Raw genomic sequence first — 12,967 nt, forward strand, 5'->3', positions numbered from 1 at the left:
TATAGGATACTCTCTTTGAGATCCGAAAAAATACGTATGTGTCGGCCTACAGTCTCAATTTTTTAATTTGCATACCGACTACCGGTTTCATTACGCAGTACCATCCTGTGGCAATCCTATGAAGAAAAAATTGCAGTACATGGAATATTAATGCAAGAGAAATTTAAGAAATATTTTTTCACTACGATAACGAACGTATAGCATATGCACAGGGTGACACTTATTGAACTGTGTGGAATAAAATCGTCGTAACTTCTGATCGGTTTGCGTTAGGACGTTCAAATTGTAGCGTTGGCCGCGGGGCATGATGGGGATTAGTATGTGTGGTTTCCCGACGAAGCCCATTTTCATTTGGATGGGTTCATCAATAAGCAAAATTGGCGCATTTCGGGATTGAGAATCCGCATTTCGTGATCGGTAAGTCTCTTCACTCTCAACTGGTGACTGTGGTGCGTAATGTCCAGTCACTTAATAATCGGAACGATATTCCTTGATGGCACGGTGACTACCGAACGGTAAGGGAAGGTTTTGGAAGATGATTTCATCCCCATTATCCAAACTGACCCTGATTTCAACTAGATGTGGTTCATGCAAGACGGAGATCGACCCCATCGAAGCAGGAGAGTGTTGATGTCCTGGAGGAGCACTTTGGGGACCGCATGGGACTCGATTGGCCGCCATATTCTCCGGATCTGAGCACATGCGACTACTTTTTTTGGGGCTATATTAAAGATTAGATGTACAGCAATTGCACCAAAACCACTGCTGACCTGAAAACAGCCATTCAGGAGGTCATCGACAGGATCGATGCCCGACACTTGAGCGGGTCATGCAGAATTTTGCTATTCGTCTGCGTCACATCATCGCGAATGATGGCAGATACATCGCCGGCCGGGGTGGCCGAGCAGTTCTAGGCGCTACAGTCTGGAACCGCGCGACCACTACGGTCGCGGGTTCGAATCCTGCCTCGGGCATGGATGTGTGTGATGTCCTTAGGTTAGTTAGGTTTAAGTAGTTCTAAGTTCTAGGGGACTGATGACCACAGATGTTAAGTCCCACAGTGCTCACAGCCATTTGAACCATCTGAGCAGACACATCGAACATGTCATCACGTAAATGCGAATACCTGTAGCGACGTTTACATCCTGAATAAAGTATTTGCGCTCGGTAGTTTGTAATTAATTTACGCTTTTTTTTAAAAAAAAGTTCAGTAACTACCACCCTGCTGAAATGTCCCCTTAGAAAAATTAACGAATTACTGTGCTGATAATCCCTCTTACATTATTTGATTTTCAAACAGGTGAGCAGAACTGAACGTACTCTTTCCCTATTCTGATCAACACTAAACTGACACACAACATTTTTAGCGCAACGCAATCTGACTTTTAATAATCCCTACAAAAGAATGGCCCTGACTAACAATAACCTATACCTTTCACAAATCACTTACCTCACAAAAATCTTCGTTACTCAAACTACTGCAATAAAGCAAGCGCCAATACTGCCAGCTAAATAAAAGATTCTAACTACTGAAGGCACTAACTACTGATAGGCATAGTTAGCAAAAGGAAGATTTTGATAGAGAACATATAATGTATTTACCTTAATAGTGTTCAAAAGTCATAATATATATATATATGTCCATGATATCCAATATTACAAATTTACTCTTTCTGATGGACACACGTCCAGATCGTCCGGTCGCAAAATTCCACCATCTCTCTCCCCACTTCCACCACTGCTGGCTGCTCACCTCCAACTGTGCAACGCTACGCGCTGTTAACAGCCCAGCTGCCCAACACTACAATAGCAAATTCCAACAATGCCACCCAGCCACATACTGCACAAAGCACAGCCCGTGATTTTCATACAGAGCGCTACGTGGCGGTGGCGTTACCAATATAAGAACCTAAACAGCCTACTTACACTGCATATTGAACAATGTCATTCCACGAGGTGCCTTGTCACTGTCTGTACCACCAAGCAACTATCAAATCACAGGAACCTGAAAACCTACACCAGTTGCAGGTTGCGCATCTAGCGGCTATCGGAGGCAAACAAAAATTTGATTTTGTTATCTGGCGTAGTTATCGACCGAATTTAAAAATATAAAGTGCTGTCACAGTCGACACATTTGGAGGTATAATCTTATGATAAAAGTTTAATGAAACCAGAATTATAGTTGAAAACTGCGAAGACGTCTTGAGGGAGCGTCAATGTCGGCTTGCAAATACCCGGACTGTATTCGTCTCGTATTTGAGAATCAGAGGATTTAGCGACTTCCAATAATATGAAGCATAATAATTTCAAATGTCTACAAAACTTTTTAGCGTCAAATATTTATCACATTAACTCATTTATAAAGTAATTAGACATTTGAAGCTGTTTTAAACACGGCAGTTCGATTCTGTAGGTGTGCGGCTGGTCCCGGCGGAGGTTCGAGTCCTCCCTCGAGCATTTGTGTGTGTGTTTGTCCTTATGATAATTTAGGTTAAGTAGTGGGTAAGCTTACGGACTGATGACCTTAGCAGTTAAGCCCCCCTAACATTTCACACACATTTGAACATTTTTTTGATTCTTTAGGGAACTGGAGGTTTACTTGTTGCTTAAGAAGCGACATTCCAGCGGCGTGACCGTCACGGCAGGCATGTTTCTGTCGGGGTTCACGGAGCCGCATCGCTTCATCTGACCCCTTCCTTCCACTCACTCAGTCGCCTCTGCCGACTCTTCACCCCAATCCAACGCTGAACGGCAGCCACTGCAGAATTAGCCAGTGACAGATTGCCCGTAATTGCATCAAAGAGATTCCGCTGTGATATCTCTTGGTGCGACGTCACGCTGCTACAGCAATGGAATGCCCGCTTGCAGGCACTAGAAGGGCTGGAAAGCGGCTGCCACAGCCGGCATGTGGCGTCCACCTGTTTCCACTCCAGCTGGAGGCCGGTCGCCAAAATTGTTGCCATCGAGGAAGCGGGATATTAAATTCCGCGCCGTTCCGCATCCGTCCGCCTACCGATGCTGAAACTGCAGTAGTACACAGTAGCCACGCGCCGTTCAGTTCCTTACGCTGTTGTCTTCAGGTGCATAGTAACACGAATGCTGGACATGTTACGAGGGGCGGCAATAATTAATGCAACACTTCTCTTTTCGTCAGTCAGTCTCGGTTGAGAAATATTCGTAATTTGTTGTGGTACATCGTGGAATATTCCCGCTTCAGCCCCTATAGTTTCACGAAGTTTATTGAATTTATTTTGGCAGAAAACCAGACCATCGTACATATTCAGAGGCGCTTCCGGAATGTCTACGAAGACCTGCCAGTTAACAAAAGCAGGGCGAGTCGCTGGGCGAGGCGTCACCGTCGCAACAGCGTCGCGCAGACCTATCTGATCTCCCTCGCGCCCTTCGAGGTGCTGGAGTGGGGGAGAGTTTGTACCTTTTGAATTCCGGCGAATTTTGAATGAGAACTGGACATGCACTCGACCCCCTCCTTCTCTACTGAAACGTCCCCTTTGGAGAATTATAAATAAATTACTGCGCTGCTAAACCTCTTACGTTATTTGCTTTTCAAACAACTGCGCAATACTGAACGTACTCAGACATTTCTATCTTTAGTTATTCTGATCATCACTAAACTGTCACACAATAATTAGCGCAACGCAATCTGACTTTCAAAAATCCCTACAAAAGAATAGCCCTGACTGACAATAACCTACACCTTTCATGAATCACTTACCTCACATAAATCTCCGTTACTCGAACTACTGCAGTACAGTGAGCGCCAATACTTCCAGCTAAATAAAAGATTCATACTACTGAAGGCACTAACTACTGATAGGCAAAGTTAGCAAATGAAAGATTTTGATAGAGAACAAACAATGTATTTACCTTAATAGTGTTCAAAAGTCATTATATATATATATATATATATATATATATATATATATATATATATATCAGTTGATGACATCGAGTCTTACAAATTTCGTTCTTCTGACAGACACACGTCCAGATCGTCCGCTCTCAAAACTCTGCGATCTCTCTTCCCACATCCACCACAGCTGGCGGCTCACCTCCAACTGCGCAACGCTCCGCGCTGTTCACATCCAACTACCCAACACTACAATAGCAAATTTTCCAACAATGCAAATCAGCCACAGACTGCACACAGCACAGTGATTTTCATACAGAGCGCTACGTGGCGTTACCAACATAAAAACTTAAACGGCCTACTTCGTGGGCGTACCCAGCGAGGGGAGGGGGGGGGGGGGGCAGCTGTCTCCCCCCCCCCCCTAGAAGATATTTGAACTCATTCGCGCAGATCCGGGAGTAATTTTTTCGTCTTCGGCACATTACTGTCGGCAAGTCCTAGAGGATTATTACTGAATTAAAAAGTTGTATTTTTAAACAAGTGCATTCTTATATTTAAAATGTTTATTAAAAGCAGTGCTCTATGTTGTATCGAGTCCTTGTTTTCAGAGACTAGTATGAACTGCCCCCCCCCTCCCCCCCCCCCCCTTTAGTTCAGATCCTGGGTGCGCCATTGGTCTACTTACATTACCACCTACTTTATTATGTGCGCAATGGTAACGAAAGGAATTGATGGTGGACCCTGCTAGTTGGTAAAATAAGGAGTGAACATTCACAATAATTTAATAAAAATCGTCATCTACTCAGTAAAGAAAAAGCGAAATTTTATCATAATAAACGACAGGAAATGTTATTCTGCATCTGTCTATGAAATGATATGCGGATTCAGTATAGCCGGCCGGAGTGGCCGTGCCGTTCTAGGCGCTACAGTCTGGAACCGCGGGACCGCTACGGTCGCAGGTTCGAATCCTGCCTCGGGCATGGGTGTGTGTGATGTCCTTAGGTTAGTTAGGTTTAAGTAGTTCTAAGTTCTAGGGGACTGATGACCTCAGCAGTTAAGTCCCATAGTGCTCAGAGCCATTTGAACCATTTTTGATTCAGTACAAAACTGATACTTCCTACAATGATGGAGCCGCAAACTACTGTACCAGACCTGAAATCTGCAGCACTTTGTCGGTAGGCAGCGTCCTGATGATGTAGGCGCCAACATCTGCTGTGCAGTAACTCTGTTTCAACCCTGGCCTCGAAGGCTCTCCGAGAATACTAAGTTCTGACGAAAAAGTACGACTAAGTCGCAAGACCGTCCGACTCCGACGAAGATCAGATACCGAATCCTTGCGCCCGCACAATGCAAGAGTGGAGCCAGCATAGGTCATCTCCCTACTACCCTCGCAAACCGCGAATCAGCATTCAGTGGTTCAAATGGCTCTGAGCACTATGGGACTTAACATCTTAGGTCATCAGTCCCCTAGAACTTAGAACTACTTAAACCTAACTAACGTAAGGACATCACACACATCCAAACCAGAGGCAGGATTCGAACCTGCGACCGTGGCGGTCGCGCGGTTCCAGACTATAGCGCCTAGAACCGCTCAGCCACTCCGGCCGGTCATCAAGCTGTCAGTTGGCGGTTTTATACTCCAACGTTTCCCTAGCCTGACTTGATTGGCAACGACCGATGGTTGGTCGTTGGGTCGGTCGTCTCAGTGGACGACGTGTATCTTATCTTTCGACCGTTTCTGTGTTCTTAGCGTTCATGTTATAGGACGTATATTTCTATTGTCTATTGTCGAACCACAATTTATGAAAGATGTTTATATTTTATTAATAGGATTAAGTAGGAATAATTAATATTTGTCATTTTGGAAATAATTGTGGTAGCAGGGAAAGTCTGCACCAAAGTATTGTTGGCGGGAGAGACCGCACATTGACATAATTTTAAAAAGGGCGGGAGGGACCGCGTGTGGATACAGTTTCAGAAAAGAGCGGAAAAGACCGCGCATTGATACATTTTGTAATGGTAGCCGGGATTGTCTGCTCCAGAAAGCATTGTTGGCGGGAGAGACCGCACTTTAGCGTTCGTAGGAAGTCAGTATGGCTCTGAGCGCTATGGGACTTAACATCTGTGGTCATCAGTCCCATAGAACTCAGAACTACTCTAGAACTCCGAACTACTTAAACCTAACTAACCTAAGGACATCACACACATCCATGCCCGAGGCAGGATTCGAACCTGCGACCGTAGCGGTCACGCGGTTCCAGACTGAAGCGCCTAGAACCGCACGGCCACAACGGCCGGCAGGAAGTCAGTAGTAAGCGAGGTGTGAAGCGAGTCGGTAGCAGGTCTGAAGCGAGGGGTTGAGAGGAGCGGTGTGCCTGCCAGCCACCAGCTATGATTTACAATAGATTATAAACGGATATACAGAGACATCAGCTAACTATTATCATAAGAGAAACTAATAATATTGAATTATCTTTTTTGAGAAACTCAAGACTAGTGAAGGTATGTTTGCGCAATGCTGGTTGTAAGATTATTGTAAAAGTGAGTCCCATTTGAACGTATTTAAAATCATTTCATTACCAACAGTAAATATTTGAAGAATCGTTTTCAGAATATAATTAATTTTTGCTAGCAACATTGCATTACTGATTATAATCCATCACAAAAACCATCAGCGTAAAACTTCGCAAAATTTTATTGTTGTCAAGAAAAAGTGTAACTATGAATTACGTAACTTCAGTCAAATTAATTAAAGAATAACGTCACCTTTGCTATTAAAGAATAACGTCAGCTTTGGTAAAAATACAGCCACTTATTATGATAGCCCACCAGCAGTTAATAGAGTACAGTAAATCAGAGTAAGTATATTCATGTCGCAGTCCGATGTAGCAGTCAGATGGCGATCCAGTAACAGTAAGAAAAGGTAAGGAACAGTTTTGGGTTATTGCAGATAACGACTGAGGGCCATGACGACGGCACATTCTATGTTTCGTCGAAATAATCAGAAAATCGGTTTTATTAAGCAGCATTTAAATTTGTATGCGAAGATTGAGAAAGAGAGTTAATTTGAAAGGGAAGATTTCGTTTGTTATTATTAAGCAAGAGATAGAAAGCCTAAGGGAAGGTTTCATAGGTTAATGTAGAAGGGAAGGTTGCGTAACAAAAGAGATATAGAGGAGACGGGAAGGTTTTAATGTCTACGTGCAATTCGTCTTGTTGCTGTATAGCGACTGTTTTAGCATTATATGGGTTGTTTTTGGAATTGTCTTTGCCGGTTCCATGTGCGTCTAGTCAGATTTTGAATAGGCAGTTTGGACTTAACCCTGTCTACGTACTAGGATTTGGTGGAGCCAACTTTTGTAATTAAATGCTTGTCATTTGACGATGTTAACTGTTACTCTATCGTGGTATTGTTTATCGCATCTTAGATGGATTTTGAGGGAGTGTTGGTCTTGCCTTTAAACTGCGACTGGTTTGAGTTGCCATCGTTAAGTGACTATAACATTGGGCTGCCTGTCTCACCTTACTTAAGTTTGAGGGACTTCCCCAGGTCGACCCCTGGGGCACTGTCTGTGGATCACTCCCTTCTTATTTGGTCAGATTGTGTTAATTGTTTAAAAAAAGATAATATTTTTTTAAAATTATTCCTATTTCGGCCTTCAGCCGATAAGTGATTTGAATCTCTTCTTAATAAGGCCTTCAGCTGTCAGCGTAGGTTGTGTTACAGTCGGTGGTTTTATGATTTTTAAAAAATTTATTTTAATATTTTCGTTGTGTAATTGTCATCCTGATTTGTGATTCAGGCCTTCACCCGTTGATTGTTCTGAAGTATTGCTTGTGGCCTTCAGCCGACAAATAACTGAATTCTTTCTTAATAAGGCCTTCAGGGGTCGGTATAGCTCGTGTTACAGTAGAAATTTTTTAACGAGTTTTTAAAAATTTATTTTAATATTTTCAACGTGTAATTGTTTTCCTAACATGTCATTCAGGCCTTCAGCCGTTAATTGTTTGTAATATTGCTTGTGGCTTTCAGCCGACACATAATTTTGAATTCTTTCTTAATAAGGCCTTCAGCAGCCAGTGTAGCTTATGTTACAGTCAGTAATTTTTTGATTGTTTTAAAATTTATTTTAATATTTTCAACGTGTAGTTGTCTTTCTGATTTGTAAGTCAGGCCTTCACCCGTTAATCGTTCTCTGGTATTGCTTGTGGCCTTCAGCCTACAAGTAACTAGAATTCTTCAGCGTCAGTCTAGTTTGTGTTACAATCAATTCCTTTAAAATGATTGTTGAAATTATTACCTTAAATAAAATGTATGCGTTTACTGTGCAACCAACGGTAACGGAGTAAGGCCCCGTCCACACCTTTTCCTGCTTTCCCTAAGTCCCTACCGCCCGCGAACCATACGCGACTGGAACAGGAAAGGGAGGCAATGACAGCGGCACGTAAAGTGCCCTCCACCACAGACCTTTGGGTGGCTTGCGGAATATAAATGTAGATGTAGATGTAGTGGCGCTATTAACACGAGTCTTATGCGACTGGCGCGAAATTTACATAGACTTCACCCTTCAGATCTAGAAACATGGCTGCCAACTTTAGTTTATGTCGCACAACTCCTTCTTGGCGTTGTGATTTTTTCCATCACTTTATGTTTTCGAGAGGTTCCCTGCGCTTTCTAATAGATGTAATCAGTAGTAGTTAGCTTGCAGTAGCGATGTTGTCAGTGTGTTCAGGGAAACAAGTTTCCTAGTTTCTAGGAGCCCTGTCACTAACTAGACTTACCAGCAGTAAGTCGATACCGCCCAGCGAACAGAAAATAGCTATATTGGATTACAGCAGTAATGAGCGAGCGAACCCCATGTAGCGTTCTCACAGTATCCACTCCATCCGCAGCTAACAGCACTGGTGTGGGTCGCCTATCGTGTCAGAAGCGGGTTCCGAACACACGGCGCTGCGAAATTGTATACGCGCCGCGTAATCTGAGACTAATAACATGCCTATCAATTAAGCGTCGGTGCTATAAGAGGTGCTCTCTAGCGGGTCTACGAGCGAGCGCTGCCCTCTGGTAGGGGCAAAAATGAGCAACGGGTCTGTAAAACACAGATATATACCAGGTGTATCACATATACCTCGAGAAACTGTGGCCAAACTACTGAAAATGAAGGCAATGAAAAAGTGATCAGGTAGCAGCATGTCTGGCAATGTTTGAGAGATGTAATCGCCATTTGATTGTACAACAGAGATTATTCCACAATCTGGCCGGCCAGAGTGGCCGAGCGGTTCTAGGCGCTACGGTCTGGAACCGCGCGACCGCTACGGTCGCAGGTTCGAATCCTGCCTCGGGCATGGATGTGTATGATGTCCTTAGGTTACTTAGGTTTAAGTAGTTCTAAGTTCTAGGGCACTGATGACCTCAGAAGTTAAGTCCCATAGTGCTCAGAGCCATTTGAACCATTTTTATTCCACAATCTAGATTTCGACTTTTGGCCATTTTCAAGGGTTACAAGTACCAAAAATTATTAGACTTGAGTATAGCACAAGTCATAGTCAATCATTTATTTTCTCCTTTATGGGATTTCAATAAAGCTGGCAGCAGCGTAATATGCTGCTCTACAGCCTACAGAAAAGTTAAAAAACATAATGAGAAGAGAAACAAACAAGAAAAACAGGCGATGAAACGGCGACATTGTAAAAAACTGTAAAATGGTGTTAAGTTGTGGAATTTAAAATATAAAAACACTGAGGTGACGATGCGGATGAAGACGCACAAGAGGTAGACAATCACAATTAAAAAACACGGCGACAGTCTCGTTTCTGTTCGCACAAGATAAAAAAACACAACTAGAGACTGAATGGCGGCTGTTCGCCACCCTGACAGGGACGCACAACATTGAACACTCGTTGTAACAGCACTCTACAGGTGACATGGTCAGTAAATGTAGCTTCTGTTATATAAACTAATTTTGTCAAGAGTAAATGCGAGAACATTTGTGTGATAGGCTAATTTACTGGCAATTAGCATGGCTTCTTTACTGTATATGGTTGTGGAATAAGACAGATGACGAAATCACAGGTTTTAAACTTCGTTATATTGTGTCTAAGCTACTTAGACTCAGTGTAGCGGAAGGATTATATAATGGTTAGACAGAGAGTTAGAAACCAGTTTTAAACTGTAAGACGTTTCCAGGGGCAGATGTGGACTCTGACCACAATTTATTGGTTATTAACTGCAGATTAAAACTGAAGAAACTGCAAAAAAGGCAGAAATTTAAGATGAGATATGAATAAAGTGAAAATATTAGAGGTTGTTGAGGGTTTCCGACGGAGCGTTAGGGAACGATTGACAAGAAGAGGGGAAAGGAATTGCGTAGAAGAAGAATGGGTAGCTTTGACAGATGAAACAGTGAATGTAGCCGAGGATGAAGTAGGTAAAAAGATGAGGGCTAGTAGTTCACGTGTCATTTCTGTCGTTTATGTTCGTATATGAGTGCTGAACGGTTTTTTTTTTTTGTATTCACTACGCCTGTGAACGGCTACATGCTTTTACTTTGTGTGCTACTGTCATTTATCCACCGTTTTGTTTTGTTTGTCTTCATATGTACTACTTGTATTTTCTGTGGCCGAAGAGCGGCGAAGTTTGCTGCTAGTGGCCTACCTGTATCAGGTATCAAAATAACAATAACGAACAAAAAAAGAGGGCTAGTAGAAATCCTTGGGTAACACAAGAGATATTAAATTTAATCATGAAAGGAGAAAATATAAAAATGCAATAAATGCAGCAGATGAAAGGGAATGCAACTAAAAAATGAGATTGACAGGAAGTGCAAAACGGCTAATCAGGAATGGTTAGAGGACAAATGTAAGAATGAAGAAACATATATCATTAGGGGTAAGATAGATACTGCCTGCAGGAAAATTAAAGAGAGCTTAGGAAAAAAGAGAGCCACCTGAAACTTCCTGGCAGATTGAAACTGTGTGTTGGACCGAGACTCGAACTCGGGAAGCTGTGAGGACGGGTCGTGAGTCGTGCTTGGGTAGCTCAGTTGATAGAGCACTTGCCCGCGAAAGGCTAAGTTCCCGAGTTCGAGTCTCGGTCCGGCACACAGTTTTAATCTGCCAGGAAGTTTCATTTCAGCGCACACTCCGCTGTAGAGTGAAAATTTCATTCAAGAGAGCCACCTACATGCATATCAAGAACTTAGACAGAAAACGAGTCCTAAGCAAAGAAGGGAAAGCAGGTAGGTGTAAGTAGTACGTAGAGGATCTACACAAGGGAGATGTACTTGAGGGTAATATTGTGGAAAGGGAAGAGGACGCAGAGGAAGATGAGAAGGGAGATATGATACTGTGCGAAAAATTTGACATAGCACTGAAAGAGTCGAAACAAGGTCCTGGGAGTAGACAACATTGCGTTAGAGCTGCTAATACGGGTACTGAATATAATTATGGAGAAGAGAAATTTGTGGTACAATCTGAGTAAAAGACGGGATCGGTTGGCAGGATACATTCTGAAGCATCATGGGATCACCAATTTAGCACTGAGGGAAGCGTAGAGGGTAAAAATCATAGAGGGACACCAAGAGATGAATACAGTAAGCAGATTCACAGGGATGTAGGCTGCAGTAGTTACTCGGAGATGGAGAGACTGGCACAGAATACAATAGCACGGAGAGCTGCACCAAAGCAGTCTTTGGACTGAAGACCACAATAAAGACAACATAATCGAAAATAAATATTTAATCGCTAACTTTTCTTCTAATCAAGTCTAATAATTTTTGATACTTGATAACTGCCTAAGGTTCAAATGGTTCAAATGGCTCTGAGCACTATGGGACTTAACTTCTGTGGTCATCAGCCCCTAGATCTTAGAACTACTTAAACCTAACTAACCTAATGACATCACATACATCCATGCCCGAGGCAGGATTCGAACCTGCGACCGTAGCAGTCGCGTGGTTCCGGACTGCGCGCCTAGAACCGCTAGGCCACCGCGGCCGGCAACTGCCTAAGGTCGAAATCTAGATTGTGGAATAAAACCTGTTGTACAGTCAAATGGCGGTTGTATCTTTCAAAACTTTTATACGGGTGTGGCTCCACACCAAAGTAAGTCATGTCTGGAAGTGATCCGTCCTTCATAGACGCACGTGCCGTATGTGGATGAGCATTGTTTTCCGCCAAAAATTGGCCAGGTGCAGTAGGACTCGCACGCTGAGGTTTCCGTAAAAACTTAATTACGTATACCGACGTGTCATGCAAACCAGGATCGCCGTGCGGGATAGCCGCGAGGTCTAAGCGCCTTGTAACGGTCCGCGCGGCTTCCCCCGTCAGCGGTCAGCGGTTAGAATCCTCCCTAGGGTATTGATGTGTGTGTGTTGTCCTTAGCGTAAGTCAGTTTAAGTTAGATTAAGTAGTGTGTGAACTTAGGGACCGATGACCTCAGCAGTAAGGTCCCATCAGCCCTTACCACAAATTTCCAAATTTCCAACCCGGGATCGAGAATTCGACCATTTTTGCCTCTTATCGACATCGATACTAACAAGATATCGGTTCAAGGGATCCCAAGATTTTCGAGAATGTTTTATTTTCATTGATAATAATGTGACATGAAGTCATGCATGAGGCAAGCGACCATTATTACAATAATCAATAGTCCTGCATTCAGGCTGTGTGCTTCGCAGCGGTAAATGTTAAATATCAGGCAAGGAATGGCTCTATTGCACATCCGACGCGTTTCGGAATTTATCCATTATCAGATATCCAGGAGTGGTTACTGCACATAGATATGGTGTTTTCAGGTTGTATGTGAAACGCGATATCTCCGTGCAGTAATCGCTCCTGGATAGCTGACGATGGATGAGTGATGGAACGCGTCTTATGAGCAACAGGGTCATCCTTTGCCTGATGATTGACTTTCACCATTGCGACCCAATTAACCTTAATGTAGAACTACTGAATGTTTTAATTTCAAGTTTGAGATCTGGTAAAATATGACGAAAGAAATATTTCTTTTTCGTGTGATATTGTTACACATTAATAATTTTCCGATTTTTCCCTTTGCTTGTTCTGTGAAACCTTCCTTTCTGTCTAATTTCATGATAC

Source organism: Schistocerca piceifrons, chromosome 10 (assembly GCF_021461385.2).
Source record: "Schistocerca piceifrons isolate TAMUIC-IGC-003096 chromosome 10, iqSchPice1.1, whole genome shotgun sequence".
In the NCBI taxonomy this organism is placed as follows: Eukaryota; Metazoa; Arthropoda; class Insecta; order Orthoptera; family Acrididae; genus Schistocerca; species Schistocerca piceifrons.